We start from the raw sequence: 18161 nt of genomic DNA, 5'->3' as shown, positions 1-18161 counted from the left end.
AGCTGGAACAGGTACCAGTTCTCTGATTGTTTCAACACTGATTCTTGATAGGGAAAGAGGGAACAGAATAAATTATGAAAAATCCCCACCCCCCCAGAGAAGATAGGAAGAAGACCTCTGTTAATGCTTCCCAAGTTCATAGCCAGCACCTGTGACACATGGACACACAGAGTCCCTTAGACATATAAAGGTTCATATCAGGGTACATTAGACCAGCCTTTCTGATGCTCTACAAATGAGCATGGCTGGACAGCAGACTCCATTGCTCGTGAGTTTTCCTGGGTTTCTGGTTTCAGAAGCTGCCAAAATTCTGACAATAACTTCATTTGGTAAGTGTTTTTTGCTGGAAAAATCCAGGATCCTGAAAGTCGGTTCCTTGTGCATCTATGACTGAGGGAAGGAGCAATTTAGAGCATCAGACATGTCAATTTCCAACTGGCTTTAGGCTGGACAGGAAGAAGAAAAGTAGGAAACTATAGGGCCCAGAGGAAACCCTACTGTGAAGAATGGGAGTTTTGGAGACACCAGTAGTTTCTTTTCCTTTTAAAATCTTCATAAGATAATGGTGGATATCAGGGGCCTTAGGCTTGAAAACCCAGTATCTCTTTCTAGGTAGAGGATAGACATTCAAGTGTGCACCCCACACTTCATGCAGGGACATCTCGGTTTCTATTAGAAAATGAGCATTTTCAGGGTTAGGAGCTAGCTGGCACAACACAGTCTGGGTGTGCTTTTCCTTCACAGAAAACTAGGGAGAATGGCTAAGGATAAGTGAGAGTTGGGCTCTTTGGGGCCTTGCTGTATTTTACTTAAGTTTCTGAAAAATTGGAAGGGCATTCATTCTTGTTAATTCTGCATCTTCCTTTATTTGGGGACAGAGGAAACATAACACAAAGGTTTAGAATATAAGTAAAGACTTAATGTAAGTCGTTTCGCCAACCTTTTCTAAATTGCTCTTTGGATCTCTCCTAGAATTCAAATCTGTGTGTGTTGGAGTGAACCATTGAGTAACTGCATCTAAGTCAGCTGTAACCTTTTGCTTTCCTGTTAGGGAAAAAAGCCTTTCTCAGCTTCTCACAAGATTACACCACCCCTTCTGGTGTAGTACACAGAGATTACAGCTGATTCAACTCTTCTCGAGTGCTAAAGGCACTGTTTTTAGCTAGCTTTTTACTTTGTTTGAACAGTGGAAGGATGATGATCTTTGCCCTGCTGTGATCATTGTGCCCTCTCTCCTATCTCCAGGAGGAATCTGTCCGGTTTGAGCAGTGCTGAAATTCTCACTTTTGTTCAGGATAATGCACTGTTACTCACAAATACCCACGAGCATGACTGTCTTCCTTGCGATTTCTTCTCCTGGATTGCCAGGATTTTCCTAAGTTAATATGAGAAAGACAGTAGAGACGTTCCTGTTTTATAGGTTTTGGGTCATCTCTGACCACACAAATACAGATAAAAAATAAAGCTTCAGCAGATGAACATAATTCCTCTTACTCCTCAGGTCCCACAACCAGAGAATTTTAATTATCATGATAGGTTCACCTCTTAAACAACTCTGACCTCCCCAAATTTGACAATTGCTATAACTTCTCTCCCTATCTGGTTTTCTTTAAGACATGCCTACTGATGTGATGACACTTGTACTGTTCTGGCTTCTCTCTCCTTAGGTTCCTATCATTTTCCAAAATTAATTTTATTGCAGCCCATTGTGTGTCTAGAATCCTTCAGATCTACTTTAGAGGTCTTTTTTCCTGATATTTTTTCCTTAATGAAATAGAAAACAAAATTCACATCAAGAACAGAAACTTTTTGCTAAATGCATTTGAGTCTCGAGAACTTGGATTCTAAATGGCAGCTTCTCAAACCAATAAGAAGTACCTTCTGTCAGACATTGACTCATCCAAGAACTGTGTTTAAGAATATGTTCAGAAGGATTAAAGGTTTGCAGGAATTACTGCACTGTCTGAGAGATTCTGTCATAAGAGCTGTAACACCACCGCTTGGGGAAGAGATCTGCTCTCCAAAAATCACTGCCAGAAGCTCCCTTGCACCCCTTGCTGGCTACTCAGTCTCCTGCTGGCTCAGCCCAGCCCAAGCAACCATAGGTGCAGCAGCAGAAAGGAGAAGGACCAGCAGAGTGGGCAGGGAAAGCTGTTCCCCCTCCCTGCCTGAGTTCTCTTCCCTTCTCCTGAAGCCGAGCACCTAGTCGGGCCAGAGATTGCTGGGGAAAGTCCCTGGCACACAGCACCACAACAGACCATTTTCTGTAGAAGAAAGTAAAATGAAAACGTTCTATCTAAACTTCAAAAATGTCCTGATTGCTACTTTTTTAAAACCAAATTATCAGTTTAAGATATTGAAGCATTTGAATAGCTATTAACAAACTTGTGTCTTTAGACACAAATAGAAAGCAAGGTTTTTAGGGGTCATAGGTAATATTTTTTTCCAATTGATACATAAATCAGAAGTGTGTGAAAGTGCCTTAAAGGAACATGTAATGGTTGGAAGTCTGGGCTCTTTCCCTGTTGTAACACAGAATTCTGTTCCTTATTGTTTACCGAGTGTATGTCCGAAATGACTTGTCTTCTTTGTTTATAAGGGTCTGCTGTAGTCATTCCAGTAATTCTTGGAGGCTGCTTACAACCCATAGCTCAGAATTCTGTTTTTAGATCTCTTCTGCTCATTAGATTACTTTCACCCCTTCCATCACCCTTCGCTTGTTTCAGTGAGTAGGTAGCAGATTGGAACCCAGATGCTACACATCCTCAACTCACAGTTTGGAATCCTGAATTTTTCTCTTTTTTTACGAATGCTTCTCACTTTCTTTAGTGTAGTAAGATGTACAGAGTCTTATATATATTGTCAATGTATTGTATAGGGGAGAGTTGATCTCATAGTTCTGGGTTTTGTGGAACTTAAAATACAATAACTTTTCTTGCAACTATTGTAATCCTCAGAGAGATAATCATAGAGAGGCAACATAAATGTTCCCTATTTCAAAAACAATTGGAAGACTTCTGTAAATACTCACTAAATATTAACAATTGGAACAAACATGAGTTGGGCATTTGAGATAGACCACGTGTGACCTCTGGACATCACTGAATTGGAGCTTTTTCAGCAGGTCATTGTTTGTCTGAGAAGGAGCCGTCATATATGTATTGAGTTCATTTTGGAAGCTTTCTCTTCAAGACTTTGCATTGTTTGGCTCTCTCCATGCTGTTCTCTTTGGTTAACTCCAGCTGTCCCTTTGACTTTTTAAGTTTAGTATCCTCCACCCAGGATGGACACTTGACCTCTTACATAAACTCTATTATAAAAACTACTCAACCAAATAATAAACTCCCTCCAGTTTTTGGTGTGCAACGTATAAAAACATTTTTATATAAGTAGTTCCTATCCCCTTTACTTTTGGTTTGAAATAGAAATGTAAATTGTCTTGTAGTTAAGTTATTTTGGCCACAAATTAATGTTTTCTTCTTTTCTTTAAAAGTCATTCAAGTGTTACCATTATATCATGAGCTGAACAAAATCAAACATTGGGCATAGGTTACAATCATATCAATGTTACTAAGATATGACTATATATTTGTCATTACAGATTTTGTTCGCACCTAAGTTTTTGCGATCATTGGTTTTGGCGATCTTTCTTGACAATATTCACTGCTGGTTAGTTGCTAATATTTTACTAGGTGTCTCTTTTCTTACTAAAAATTCTATATAAATAATATCAGAGGCTATATTCGCTTTTATTTTTCCATTATTATTTATTCTATTGTTATTTATTCACATTATGATAAAATTTTATTCGTATACTTAAGAGTAATTCTTTAGTGTTTATCATGCAGTGCTTTATTTGCATAATGCCTTTTGCATAAACATAAACTTTCTTTTCTTTAGTTTAACAACTAAGATTGCAGTGCCTGAAATACAAGTGTTTTACATAAAATTATTTCCTAAAGAGTTGGGCCATTTTAAACTGTTCTGGAAGAATAAACATTGTCTGGGCCATTGGCTTTAATTATCAGGCATGTAATGTACATAGGTATTAAGTTGAGCTTTCTCTTGTTCAACTCCCACATATGATACAACTGAATGCCCTCTTGAGCATTGAATTGAGTATGAAGTAATGAGTGCATGAATTATCATTCTAATCAGAACAACACTTTTCCTTTACCATTGGTTCAGAGGCTAGATAGGACAAAGATGGGGAGGGTGCTATAGTGCCTTTGAGTTTGCATCTTCACTGGTCGCATTCCTCTCCTGCAACAAGACCTCTAAAGGAGAAATAGTCATCCAGAACAAAAAACAAAATACTGCCAATGAATCCTTAAAGCAGCCAGAGGTGGCACTTCTCTCATTTATAGTCCTTGATCCCCAAAATTGAGTATCCTTGCAATTGGAGAAACAGCATCACATATTAGGTATGTATAAACATATTCCTAGTTTGTTGTAGAATATTGCCCAGGACACAAGCAAGTTCCAGGACAGCTAAGATACACAGAGAAACCCTGTTGTCAAAAACACAAAGAAAATAATAACAGCAAAAGTGTCAGTGTTATTGGCCAATTGAGCATTCTGCTGTTGCCTCTATTTTTATGAACATGGCTTCTATGTCTCTGAACCACTCTGCAATGACAAGACCAGCTGGGGAAAATTGTTATCCTCAGAATGAATCAATGTCTACTCTTTATTAATGCTTCATTTGCTGAGTTCTCCTTTAGTGAACATTTGCATAAGATCCAATGAATTTTACCTCTACAGATGGATTTAATCATATCCTCCTTTCTAGATCTTAACTATTTGTTATTTGGTTGTTGTGAAGACCCTTAAAGTCATTTCTTCTCCTTCTCCTTCTCCTTCTCCTTCTCCTTCTCCTTTTCCTTTCTTCTCCTTCTCCTTCTCCCTCTCCCTCTCCCTCTCCCTCTCCCTCTTCCACTTCCCCTTCCTCCTCTTCCTCTTCAAGTTATTTGATTTTGATTCCCATACTTGGAATTCTTTTGTCCCCCCAGCAATACAATTTATTTTATCTGATAGAGAAAAAACTAAAATAAATTCAATTAATAGTAACCAAACTATGGTATGAAAGCACAACACAAATAATAGAAAGTGTCCTCACATTCCTACACATTGTAGGCATATCAAGTGTAACTTTTAATTTCGATCGTCAATGGAACTTACAATTATTTTTTTTCAAGATACACACACACATATATATACATATATATACATATATATACATATATATATATACATATACATATATATATATATATTCTACTCACTGTCCCCCTCCTGGGCACCCCTCCCACATTTTCCCCATCCCCTCGGTGAGCTCATGGTAGGCCCCAACCCCCACCCTGACACTTGAAGTTCTGCAGAGCTAGGAGTTTCCTCTCCCACTGAAGCCAGACAAGGCAGCCCAGCTACTAGAACATATCCTACTTATAAGCAACAGCTTTTGGGATAGCCTCTGTTCCAGTTGTTCAGGACTCACATGAAGGTCAAGCTGCACATGTGCTCTATATGAGCCAAGAGGACTAGGCTAGCCCCCGTACATTCTCTGGTTTGTGGTTGAGACTCTGAGAGCTCCAAAGTCCAGGTTAGTTGACTCTGTTGGTCTTCCTGTGGAGTTCCTGTCCCCTTCAGAGCCCTCATCCTTCCTCTTACTCTTCCACAAGAGTCCCCAAGCTCCATCCACTGTTTGCCTGTGGGTGTCTGCATCTGCTGGGGTCAGCTGCTGTGTGGAGCCTCTCAAAAGAAAACATTCTCCTGTATGCAAGCATAACAGAGTATATTTAGTAGTGTTAAAGGCTGGTGCTTCCCCATGGGATTGGTCTCAAGCTGGGCCAGTTATTGGTGCACCATTCACTCAGTCTCTGCTCTGCTCCATTCTCCATGCCTGCGTTTTGGAACTCCTACATATACTGGTCTATTAGCAACATATTAGCTGGTTCATTTGCTTCTCTTTGAGAAATGTCAGGCTAAATTAGTATATGCCATAATTCCCTGTGACTCAGACTACTGTAAATACTACTTTGGATTCACTATCCATTATGGTAACCATGCCCGGCTGATTAAGTGTCACTGTTTGCTTCTAAAACATTAATGTCCATCTCACTTACTTCATGTAATAGGACTAGGTATTTGTCACATAACTTCTTCACCTACAAAGACAAGCATCCCAGAGCTCATCAGTGATTCCAAGGTTTTATTTTTTTTAATAATTTGTTAATTTTTGAGATTATAATTACATCATTCTCCCCTGGAAATACCATGCCTTCTGTTTTATTGTGCGGCAGATGGTACATCCTGATACATGTGCCACTTTACACATATATGTCGTTTTTGAACACTTTGCCTAATGTACTTCTTGACCGTATATGACTGGTGAATGTCTCTGATACTGTGAGACATAGCTAAAACTGCAACTGAGAAGCTTGGTTCCTTTTGAGATATCAAAGAAACACAAAGCTAAACTGCAGGACCCAATTCCACATTCTGTCTCCAAATGCAAATTACTGAAGTCCAGAGTAGAGTTCAGGTGAGGATTCTTCTGTCCTGGCCTTGTTTGATTGCCTTGAAATTAAAATTAACATCCAAAGTGGTACAGTTGGGGCTTTTCTTTAGTGTTCTAGATAAGATACAAAAACTTAAATGAGAAGTGGGACTTGAAAATGGTCATAATGCAAACATTCAGAGGGTAATGACAAACATTTTGAATGAATAATAAAAGATGCTTGTATTAAGTGAAGTAGAAATTCATTTGCTTCCAGTATTTAGGAGCCTTTGGAAGGTGAACTGTGATTCAAAGCCATTCAGAGTTATGCGGCTAGTACAATACTCTGTCAAGTAATCAAAAATTAATAAACCCTAAACTATTTTCTATTGCGATTTAAGGAACAAAAGTATTTTTAGGTTTTTTTTTTTTTGTTTGTTTTTTTTGTTTTGGAAAAGAATAAAAAAATGAAACTTTGGAACCCCAGATGTGTTCTAAACACTACTTAAATGTGTGTTCAGACTTGACTAGTATCCCACACTAGTATGCCTCTGTTTTGTTTTGTTTTGTTTTTTTTCATGTTTAGTGGAGATAACAGGTATTCCTTTAAATGGGGTTGGTAAATGGAAATATGCCCAAATTATCATAGAATACATTGTGAGTCATTATAAAGTCTCAATGAATATCACTTAGATATAAAGTCAAATGAATGAAAAGGGACAAAGTGGAGTATTTCAAATACCAATTTTCATAGATATGAAGCTAATAAAGTAAATTATTTTGTATCATGATATTAATGTAAAACCCCATTTTGTTATACATTTACTTTTTAAACTAATCAGTATTTTTTCAGGTTTAGACAAACAGAAAAATTCATACCAGGTGATTAATTGGGTTCCACCTGAAGATCAACGAAATAGAATTCAAAACCAATTTGATTTCCTTGTAAAAGAAAGCCTTCATGGCAGGTAATTTGCATCAAATCTCTGAACCAAAATGTCATGAATAAAGTCATACAAAAATACATGAATGAATTAAAGAGAAAAGGATGTTTGGATGAATGGGTAAGTGGATGGGGGAGGATGGATGGGTGGATGGATGGGTAGATAGATGAATGGGTGGATGGATGGGTAGATGGATGGATGGGTGGATGGATGGGTAGATGGATGGATGGGTGGATGGATGGGTAGATGGATGGATGGGTGGATGGGTGGATGGGTGGATGGATAGATGGGTGGATGGATAAATGGATGGCTAAAAGGAAAGTTGAAGTGTAAATGTTGGATGATGGACACATGGTTGGTTGGATGAATGATAGAATGGAGGGATAAAAACTGGTGCAGGGCAGCAGTAGAGTGGAAAAATTCTTATCAGCACTCATTCAGTCTGTGTTGTCTTTGATCTATTAATGAACATGTTTGTAGGAAGAGGGATCTATTATATCTATGTCTGTCTTACAAGACTTTATGTACAACTTTTATATATTACATATTTAAAGAATCCAAGATAGAGATTTCAGTTTTTATTTCAGAGAAATAAGGCATCATAATTACAGATAGTTATTTTATAAGTTTTTATTTGGGATATAGCTTAGGAACTTCAAGGTAATGGTACCAATATCAGCTGAACTCATTGTAAGAATGTTGGTGAATGGCACCATGGTAATGTGTATATTTGTGCCCATTGAGAGGGTAAGGTTACTTGTTTTATAATAATTTCTTGAGAAGGAACTTGGGTCCCATGAGAACTATCCTAATCACCTTAGAAGGGCTCCCAAACACCTTCCATTAGACTGTATCTATTAAATATTAAAACCTCTACATGGCCCAAACATTTTTCTATAAAACTAGAGAAATGGATGGGTGAAAATCTTAAACCACCAAGTCCACATTGGGACGTGAAGTTCTCTGCACAAGAGGCAGAGGTCTAAGTGATCCTGGTGTCTGACCTTGTGAGGGATTTTATCGTGGGATGTTGCACCATACTAGTTGTAGCACTGTTTAGATGCACATCCTCTAATCCCAACTTGGACCAGGATGCTTGTGATCTTGAGATAGCAGGAGCTTTATTACATTCTCTATGCAGGAATTTTGTCATCCATTTCTCTAGTTTTATAGAAAAGGATTTTTTAAATACAGAAAATTATGTGAAGAATATTTCAGAGTTCCTAGAAGAGTCATTACTAGGCATGTCCAGACTTGCAACATTATCAATTAAGAGTAGTTATGTCAGCATGCATTCTTACATAAAAATAAAGACTTAATGACTCTTGTAGTTTTATATTTAATAGCTTAATTTCTAGGATAAAAAGAAGAAAATCCTATTTCTGAGATGTTTTTTTAAAAAAATTCTAATATTATAGAAGTTCCCTCTGTGAAGCAATTGATAAAATATAAGGTGCACAGGGCTTAAAAACAGTTGCTATCATCAGTGTGGAAGTGGTCGCCAAGTTGCACAGATTGTTGGGGAAATAATACAGTCATTAAGAACTTATATAAATGTGGTTTAAAGAAAAAAATAACAGAATTGAGCACTTACATGGAGAAGCAGACTTATGGTCAGTAACATCAAACAAAGAGGGAACTGTATTTACATTGATGGTGATGGGGTTTTTAATAAGTGGGGAAAATGGAATGAGAGGAAGAGGAAACATTTTAGAAGGCAGAAATATGAATAATAGGTCACCAGATTTGGAGCTAATAGTTTACAAAGTGGTGGCAATCTTATATTCTCTGTGTGTATATTAGAGAACAGTGTAAAATTAACATCTCCTACCATATTTGTTATACTTTCCTATTCCAGACAGGAATTCCAAGCCATCTTAAAGCTATATGAACACTATGGGACTTTATGCAGTCACTTGCTAAGCAGAAGTGACATCATGGATTCCTTAAGGAATGAGAACTTTGACTTGTTGTATTTTAATGCAGTTGATCTCTGTTCTTTCCTGGTTGCTGAGAAGATTGGAAAACCATTTGTAGTTTTTCTTCCTATACTGTCTAGCAGTATAGACTTTGGACTCCCAAACCCTTTGTCTTATGTTCTAATGTCCGGTTCTCTCCTGACTGACAAAATGGACTTCTGGGGCTGAGTAAAGAATTTTTTGATGAGTATTGATCTCTGTATGATACAAAAGAAAATACATTCTCAGTTTGACAGCACCATGTGGGAGCATTTTGAAGAAAGCTCTCGACCAGTTTTGTCTCATCTTTTACAGAAAGCAGAGCTGTGGTTTCTTAATTCTGACTTTACCTTAGAGTTGGCTCGGCCCCTGCTTCCCAATACTCTTTATGTTGGAGGTTTACTGGACAAGCCTATTAAGCCAATACCACAAGTGAGTTAAACCTTAGGTCTTGGTATGGGTTTCATGTAGATACCTTCATTGCATTGGTAGTAGTCATACTTTATGAAGTAAGTCATACTTTATTGGGGCCGTGGGAATAGACTCTTAGTCTTTGACTGGCCCTGCTATTGCATGAATCCTCTTTTGCCACGAACTGGTTCCATAAAGGTTAGTATTAGCTCTTCATTAAAAGTTGGTGTTTTTATTTTAATTTGTCAGTTTGGATCTTATGTAGAGACCTCTAGGTTATAGGTTGAAATGGTCACCTGCCAGATGAGCCCCTGACAGAACTAGGCTGAAGCAGGGGACACACTCAAGAGCTACATCTAAAATTATAATGCTAGAACTTGCTCAACTCCAAAGTTGAAGACCTGCTTATATGGTACAAAGTCTGTGCTTCTTTTTGCCTCCCAGTAGTCCTGGATTTTATGGAACAGCTACGCTAGTTACTGTTGATTGATAGCTGTCCTGGTGTCCGATAACTGGTAACTGGGAAGACTTAAAGATTATTACTCTAAACAATAAGATTTACAAAGTCTACAGACATGATTTATTATCTAGGTATATGACCTAGTTGAGTGGATAAATTAAAAGTACAAATTATATATACATCTATAAAATTAACTCAAGAACAAATAGCAAATCTGCAGCTAGAATGTTGATTGTATCACTAACCAAAATTTTTCATGTAAAATGGGCCAGTCTCTCAGTGGGAGAGAATAGCATTGCAGAGACTTGAAGTGCCAGGGTGGAGGGATAGCCAGGGGCCCCAACCTACTCAGAGGAGAAGGGGAGGGGGACAGAGAAGGATCGTGGGAAGGGGTAACTTGGAGGGGGCAGTGATTGGGATGTAAAGTTAATAAGTAAAAACAAATTTAAAAAATTAAAAAGAAAATATGTAGATGTTTTAGTGAATTTTAAATTAATAAGCATCTTTGTATATAAAAAATGCAGAAAGAAAACAGTCAAAAACAATTATTTGACTCTGTACCTGGAAAAGTAAAGTGAATGAATCATTCTTTAAATTTTCAGAGAAGATAAAATAAAATATAGAGATGATCTATAAGAAATGCGGAATACAATACTTACTTGGTTTCTGCAAGGTGTACTTTAAGGAATTCATGGCACCCAAATCTGTAGGATTTGAGCTATCCAGAGGATGAAGATCAGCCTGAAAGAACACCCATTTGATTTGAGAAGCAATGAGTCAGGATTTTGCCAAAAAGAGAAGGGACAGCTATGTCAGTTATGGAGAGAATGTGAACTGAATTCCCAAACCTAAGAAAGCAAAATTGAATGGACACTGAGTTAGAGCAACAGTCATAGAAAGCTGTATTAACAGACCAAGGCAAGGGGAACTGGGAAGACTGGGGAGGATGTTCAGATGATGCAGAAACTCAAAGGTGATGAATTCAAGGAAAGAAAGTATATATGACTGACTGGGAGATAGTATTACAGCCTATATCATAGAATGAGTGAGAAACAACCAGACAGCCAAATCTTCAAAAAAAGTTTGCTGGGGATAGGAAACCATCCCCTGGGGGGTGACTGAGGGATACCTCAATGTCCACTAAATCTGTCAGGGGATGCTAATAGGCCATATTTGTAAATAATTGTACAACTAGCATAATAATGAACATTTAATTATATTTAGCAAATAAATACGCCATTCAGTAGTTTTCAACTATCTAATTGCACAGGTTGTTTGATATTAACAAAGATAGGTAATAGATGTCTGATTGAGTTAATCAGTTGTTCTAAAGGTGCTGGCCTGAAAATGAATTGAAAATTAAATGCACAATTTTAGACACTTTAAACATTAATTTTATTATGAATCAATAAATGTATCATTAGCTCAGACCAATTCTTTTAAAGAAAGTCAGTCATAAAATATGTATTTGAAGTCCACTATCAGTCTATCACAATTTTTTGTACTTCCCTGTTTTTCTTATGTCATTAAAAAAGTACTAGTATATAAAAAATAAACTAGGGCCACGCAGAATAATTTTGAATTAAATGAAATGTTTAAGTAAATGTTTACCTCAGTACTTTAAATCATTGAGGAAACTCCACAGGAATGAGTAGTTCTCAATCCATTCGATGAATTTACTTTTCTTGGTATTAAGCCTAGAAGAAAACCAGAAAATAATACATTATATACAACTGACTGTGTGAAAGATTTTCATATAGTATATTTATACAATAAATATAAACTGGTACAACTGATATTCACAATAGTTCAAAGTTGCCACAAATTGCTAGATATAGAATTGCCATATCAAGTCAGTCTCTTCCTAGCAAAATATCTTAAACAATTAAAAAAAAGGCAGTTATTCAAGTGAAATCTTATACATATATTCATTTGTATGGTAATTCATAAGAGGTTCAAGGTGAATCAAATCAGATATTGAGCAATGGATAAGGGAACAACAACAACAATAACAACAACATCAACAAAACCAAATTGAGTGATATGTGTTAATATTTTTCTTGCACAAAAAGTATTGTGGTATATAATATAATGTGGATACACTTCAAAGTTGTATTCAAAGTATAGTGGACAACAAAAATGGCATATGATGTATATTACCACTTGTGTGTAATTTTAATAATATGCACGCATAGAGACAAAATAATCACATTGGTGAATTTAGGGCTGAGGAAATGAAGACATGGAGAATGAATGCTTACTCAATAAGAGGTTTAGAAATCATATAGGACTGGTGGTAACATAACGATTATACTAAATTAATGTATGTTTTTACTTTACAATGCATATATTTTCAATGTACAAGTGTCACTTGAATAAGAACCCCACAGTGTGGGCAATATACATCAACACCACACCAATCTGAGGTTAGCCCTGATGGTTAGTACGGTAAAGATATTTTCCTTTTTCTATGTCATGGCCTCAAACAGTAAAACAGGAGATGAAATATTTAAAGGTCAGTAAAATCAGAATATCATGGAACAATGAAGCAAAATATGTCAGGTGGTACATTTGACAGGATCCATCCTGCTCACAATTCTTATGACACTAAGTTCATTTGTGGACTTCCAACTTATACTCAAGGTCAATCGCTCCTTTTATTTTTAATTCAAGAATTCTCACTGCATTGTCAGAAACACTGGCATCTTTTAGTTAGCATGGAAACCCCTCAAATCTCCTTTCCCCCATAGCCTTCAATAGAAGAGATGGCGAGTCTGATACTGCAGTTAACATTTCAGTGTAGAAGGATGTCCTCAACCGTCCGAACTCCCAATTTCATGAATATTGTTAGAGGTAGACATTCAGGATCTTGAACTTTTGCAGGGATGTTATGTGATAAGAACATCATGTGAGATGAATGATGTTGCTCCAGTCATTCTTAATTATTCAGAACATAGGTTAGGCTGGGCGTGGTATCACATAACTTTTACCCCAGGACTTGGGAGGTAGAGGCAGGTAATATCTTTGAATTTGAGGCCAGCCAGGGCTACAAATAACAAAATTCAAAAATATGTGTTTATGTGAGAATATGTTGGCAAATCTCATAAAATGGCTCCTAATAAATCCAGATAACCATAAACGTGAACACAGCACACGTGACCCAGCCGCACAGGGCCTGTGAAAGGATGAAGCATGGATTTATTCAATACCTGGCTGACTTTCACATCATGCTGCCTTGGCTTTTACAAACCACGACCTTTGCCTCTTCCCTCTATGATTCTTCCAGGACTTGGAGAATTTTATCACTCAGTTTGGAGACTCAGGTTTTGTCCTTGTGGCCCTGGGCTCCATAGCAACCATGCACGAGACCAAGGAAATTATTAAGGGATGAACAGTGCTTTTGCTCACCTCCCTCAGAGCGTGCTATGGATATGTAAGGACTCTCATTGGCCTGAAGATGTGAGATTGGCCCCAAATGTCAAAATAGTGGACTGGATTCCTCAGAATGACCTGTTGGGTAAGGATGACCTGGATCTGCTGGTTTACTCCCATTTGCGTGTTTTGTGGACTCACCCAGTGTCTTGATGGACACTGATATTGGTAGAGGAAGAGGCTGATCACAAAGATAAGTCTCCAGAAGGCAGGGAAGAAGCTGGCTGGAGTTCTCAGGGAATCAGGCTGTGCTTCAGACTGGATGTAACCCCAATTTCTATTTCCTTTTCAACTCAGGAAAGGTCTCAAGTCGCCAAATAAACTTCTTCTTTGAACAGCATCTAAACTGAATATAGTTGTTGTAATCTGATCCTAGACATGTGAACTGCAGGGATAGAGTCCAGCTTGTAGGCTTGCAATGTCTGTATGAATACTTGCATGGCACAGGCGGGGCATGAATATGAATGCAAACATGCAGACACAAACTATTTGTCCATTAAGGTTTGAAAAACACAAATCTTCTTATTGAAGTTTAAAGGGTTTGAGGCCACAGGAAATTACCTGCACGTCAACCTGAATAACTTCAGATATAATACTGAGACATTGAGTCATTAAGCAAGAGAGAGTTCTTTATGTTTCAAATAATTGTTCTCCTTTCTGTATTGCCATATGGAGACTGACCTCTGCCACACTAAATGACTAGATCAGAGTTTCAAAATGAGTTTATGGCTGAAAATTAGCTGGAGAATTTTGGACAAAGGTGCTTTTTAGTAAAACTGTAGCTACATGACAGCGGAAGGACTTACTTTTCGGGGAACATGAGTAGATTCCACACGAAACACAGTCTGAGATAAATTCTTTATAATCGTGAATAATAAAGTAGCTTGCCCTCAGCATGGAGCAATGGGCAAGGCCTGTAAATACAGAAGTGAAAGCCTACCGTGCCCATACAGCAAGCCTCTCTCCAAATAGAGGAAGCAACACACAGAGGATAGAGTTAATGAGAAAGCAGATGTGCAAAGCGAGAGAAAGCATGGGTGAGAAAAATGAAGAAAGCATTAACAGCAGGGAAATGGATTAGTGCAAGGACAGGGGACATGCCTTTTTGTCACTTGCCTCTGAAGCTGTCTCTGACTTCTCAGACCTACATGATTCTGGACTGAAGTCCATTATCTGGACTGAATCTGTGGTGAGTTGAATGAACTTTGCATTCTGGAATATTCCCTTTGTAATTTATATTTTTCATTTAATTAAAATATAATTGCATTATTTCCCCACCCCTCCTCTTTCACCTACTCTGCCCATATCACCCTTCACCTACCTCCTCCCCAATTCACAGAGCATTCTCTAATTATTCTGTTACCTATATGTATATGTATATGCGTATGTGTGTGTGTGTGTGTGTGTGTGTGTGTGTGTGTGTGTGTGTGTGCGTGAATGTATAAATACGACCATCTGAGTCTGGCCAGTGTTGCCTGCATGTATATGTTTTTAGTGCTGACCACTTCCTATTGGATAAAACCAATCAGGGGGCTCATTCCTGGGGGAAGCTAATTCTTTCTCTCTCAGCTGTTAATTGTCTGTCACTCTTTATCTAGTCACTCCATGATATCCCATGAATATTAGGATGTCAATTGATGCTGTTGTTCAGGTTAGAAAGCTGTGTTGTTGAGATTTTGTGGGTATAATTTCCCTATCATAGTTACAAGGACTTCCTGATGCTCTGGCTCTTAGGATCTTGCCATTCACTTATCTGGGATGTGTCCGGAGGCTTAAGTGCAGGAGATGTGTTGTGGGTGTGTCAGTCAGAGCCAGACACCCCACAGTCGGCTGTTCTATACATTTTGACTAGTTGTGGCTTTCTGGAATGGTCCCCATGTGCTTCCAAGAGAAGATTCTTTGATAAGAAGTGAGATCTCTGCTTTGGAATGCACTAGGAAAGCCGTTTAGGAAAGAGGCTTTCATTTCAGTGCATTTTGCATTTCCACTGCTATTTCTTGGCTCTGCTGTTTTACCTGGTATCTGAACCTTTTTATACTGAAATCTTGAACCGTCTTTCTCTTTTGCAACAGCTCATCCTAGAATCCATCTGTTTGTCACCCATGGGGAACTGAACAGTATAAATGAGGCCATCCAGCATGGACTACCTATGATGGGGATTACTGTTTTTGGAGACCAACCTGAAAACATGGTCTGAGTAGAAGCAAAGACCATTGGTGTTTCTATTCAGATACAGACACTCAAGGCAGAGATGTTTGTGCTCACAATGAAAGAAGTCATAAAAGACAAGAGGTATGCAGCTCTCTGGGGTTGTAGTTCCTTAGGCTGAATGCAGGTCTAACACAGGGACAAGTATGATCTGTTTTCCAGGGAAACAAGAATTGTGTGGGATATGTTAAGAGCATGTGGGTGGTTCTTGAAGGGCCTGCCTTTCCTTTAGGTGAGGTGCAGAGAATATGCTTCTACCTGCTTTGGTCTGGTGATTGATCTACACAGGATCTTTCAGCTTATTTATGAGATACCTGCAGACTCCTCATTGACTCAAACTGTCTGTCTTGGTTACTAATCTATTGGGAAGAGGTACCATGATCAAAGCTATCAACAAATAAGATGTAATTGGGGCTTGCTTGAACAGCTTAGAGGTTAGTTCAAGACGGATGACCCCTTCATGGCAGGGGGGGGCAGAAGATTAAAAACAGAGGGGAACACCATTCAGAGCCTGCCCCACACAGAGCAGCAGGCATGGTATCCTAGAGCAGTAGCCTGCCAGCAGAATATACATCCTGACCTGTAGGTGAAGGAGCTAGTACAACAAAAGAGACAAGAGATTAGGCTACATGGACTGACCTTGTGTGGATTTTTTTGAAACCTCTGGTGACCCCCCAGTGAAAACTTCCTCTAACATAGTAAATAGTACACAAGAAATACTCAAGTTAATAAAAAAAAAAGAAAAAAAAAAAAAAAAAAAAAAAAAAAGATTAATCCTTCCTAAACAGACTACCAACTGGAAAATGAACATTCAAATATATAAGCCTGTGGGGGGGCGGTCAGTCTCATTCGAACCACAACAAGGATCTTTGCATATGCTTCATATGGTCGGTCTCCCCTCCTAAGGTTTTGTGATGCTTCTCATAGAACCATCTCTCTAATGTTGTCCTCTTAGGAGACCATGTACTTAGCTATTTTTTCCTACCCTTGAGTTCACCCATAATCCACTACTTTCTTCTTGACATTTGGAAAGATTTGCAACATCTCCAACATGTGTGTCATTATTTTCTGCTCCACACTAGCACCTAGAAAGCATGTACCATGAAAAACCAGTGTGGATCAGTTTCCACTCCGTTTCTAGGCCTCAGGACAAGTCTGTTATAGAGGAACTTTTCCTAAATCTAGCAGAAGTGAGACAAGAACAGGTGACCCACATATCCCCTGTCCATCTAGCATGATTATTTCACAACCAAATGGGAGTAAATACTCAGGTTTCAATGTGTCCTAATCACTTAATCAGATATAGATCCTGTCCCATATGTTCAAATGTACTTAATGTGAGCATACCTTCAGCACCATAGGTGCAATCCCTTCCAGACATAGTCATTTTAACAAATTTCCCTTCAAGGGTTAATTTTGATCCTCTCTGTATACGGTTTTTATTTTTATCTTCTTATTAAAGGTTTAGTTGGAACCAGGTAGATAGTGTCAAGGGTATGCCAACAATTTTGTTTGACATTGACCTATGGGTATGTCCTTGAAACAAGTATGTGTATGTATGTGTGTGCACAGGTGTGCACGTGTGTATATTATCTGGTCTCAAGTAGATTGCACAGCACATTGCCAACATGTTCTCTCTGTATTTGCCCATAGGTATAAGTCTACAGCAATGGCTGCCAGAGCCATCAGGCACTCCCACCCTGTGACGTCTACCCCGAGTCTGGTGGGCTGGATTGACCACATCCTACCAACAGGGGGAGGGGCACACCTAAAGCCCCATGCCTTTCAACCACCATGGCACGTTCAGAACCTGCTGGATGTCCTATTGTTTCTGTTGGGGTTCACTGTAGGCACCTTGTGGCTATTTAGGAAAGTGCTGAGCTTGTTGTTCTGGTCCCTGAGTGGGACATGGAAGGAAAAGAAGTCATAATGTTAGGTTTGACCTGGGAGGATGTTGGGAACTCTGACTCTTTAAGGGCTTTTCCCCACCTAACACAAGGAACTTCCGGTTTCCTCTAGCCACCCGTGGACCGCCAGTTGTTCTTAGTATTTCTGTTTATTTTTATAATACTTATATAATTCATTGACTTTCTGGTGACTCCTCATTATCTGGATCCCCTGCTCTAGTACAAATCTCCCTTTCCCAGCCATTTCTTTCCTTCACTTCTTTCTGCCCCTCACTGTGTTATAACAGTTTCATTCCCTGTGAGGTCTCCTTCAATTCTTATTTCTCTGATCATTTGGGATAA

At 38.5% G+C, this 18161-nt stretch overlaps 1 pseudogene; it reads left to right on the top strand.

Annotated features, from left to right (window-relative positions):
• The first annotated feature begins 241 nt into the window (after window positions 1-241).
• On the top strand, window positions 242-17842 carry LOC116896003 (annotated as a pseudogene).
• The last annotated feature ends 319 nt before the right edge of the window (window positions 17843-18161 follow it).

Source organism: Rattus rattus, chromosome 3 (assembly GCF_011064425.1).
Source record: "Rattus rattus isolate New Zealand chromosome 3, Rrattus_CSIRO_v1, whole genome shotgun sequence".
Classification (NCBI taxonomy): domain Eukaryota; kingdom Metazoa; phylum Chordata; class Mammalia; order Rodentia; family Muridae; genus Rattus; species Rattus rattus.
This window is presented reverse-complemented; position numbering and strand designations above follow the sequence as displayed.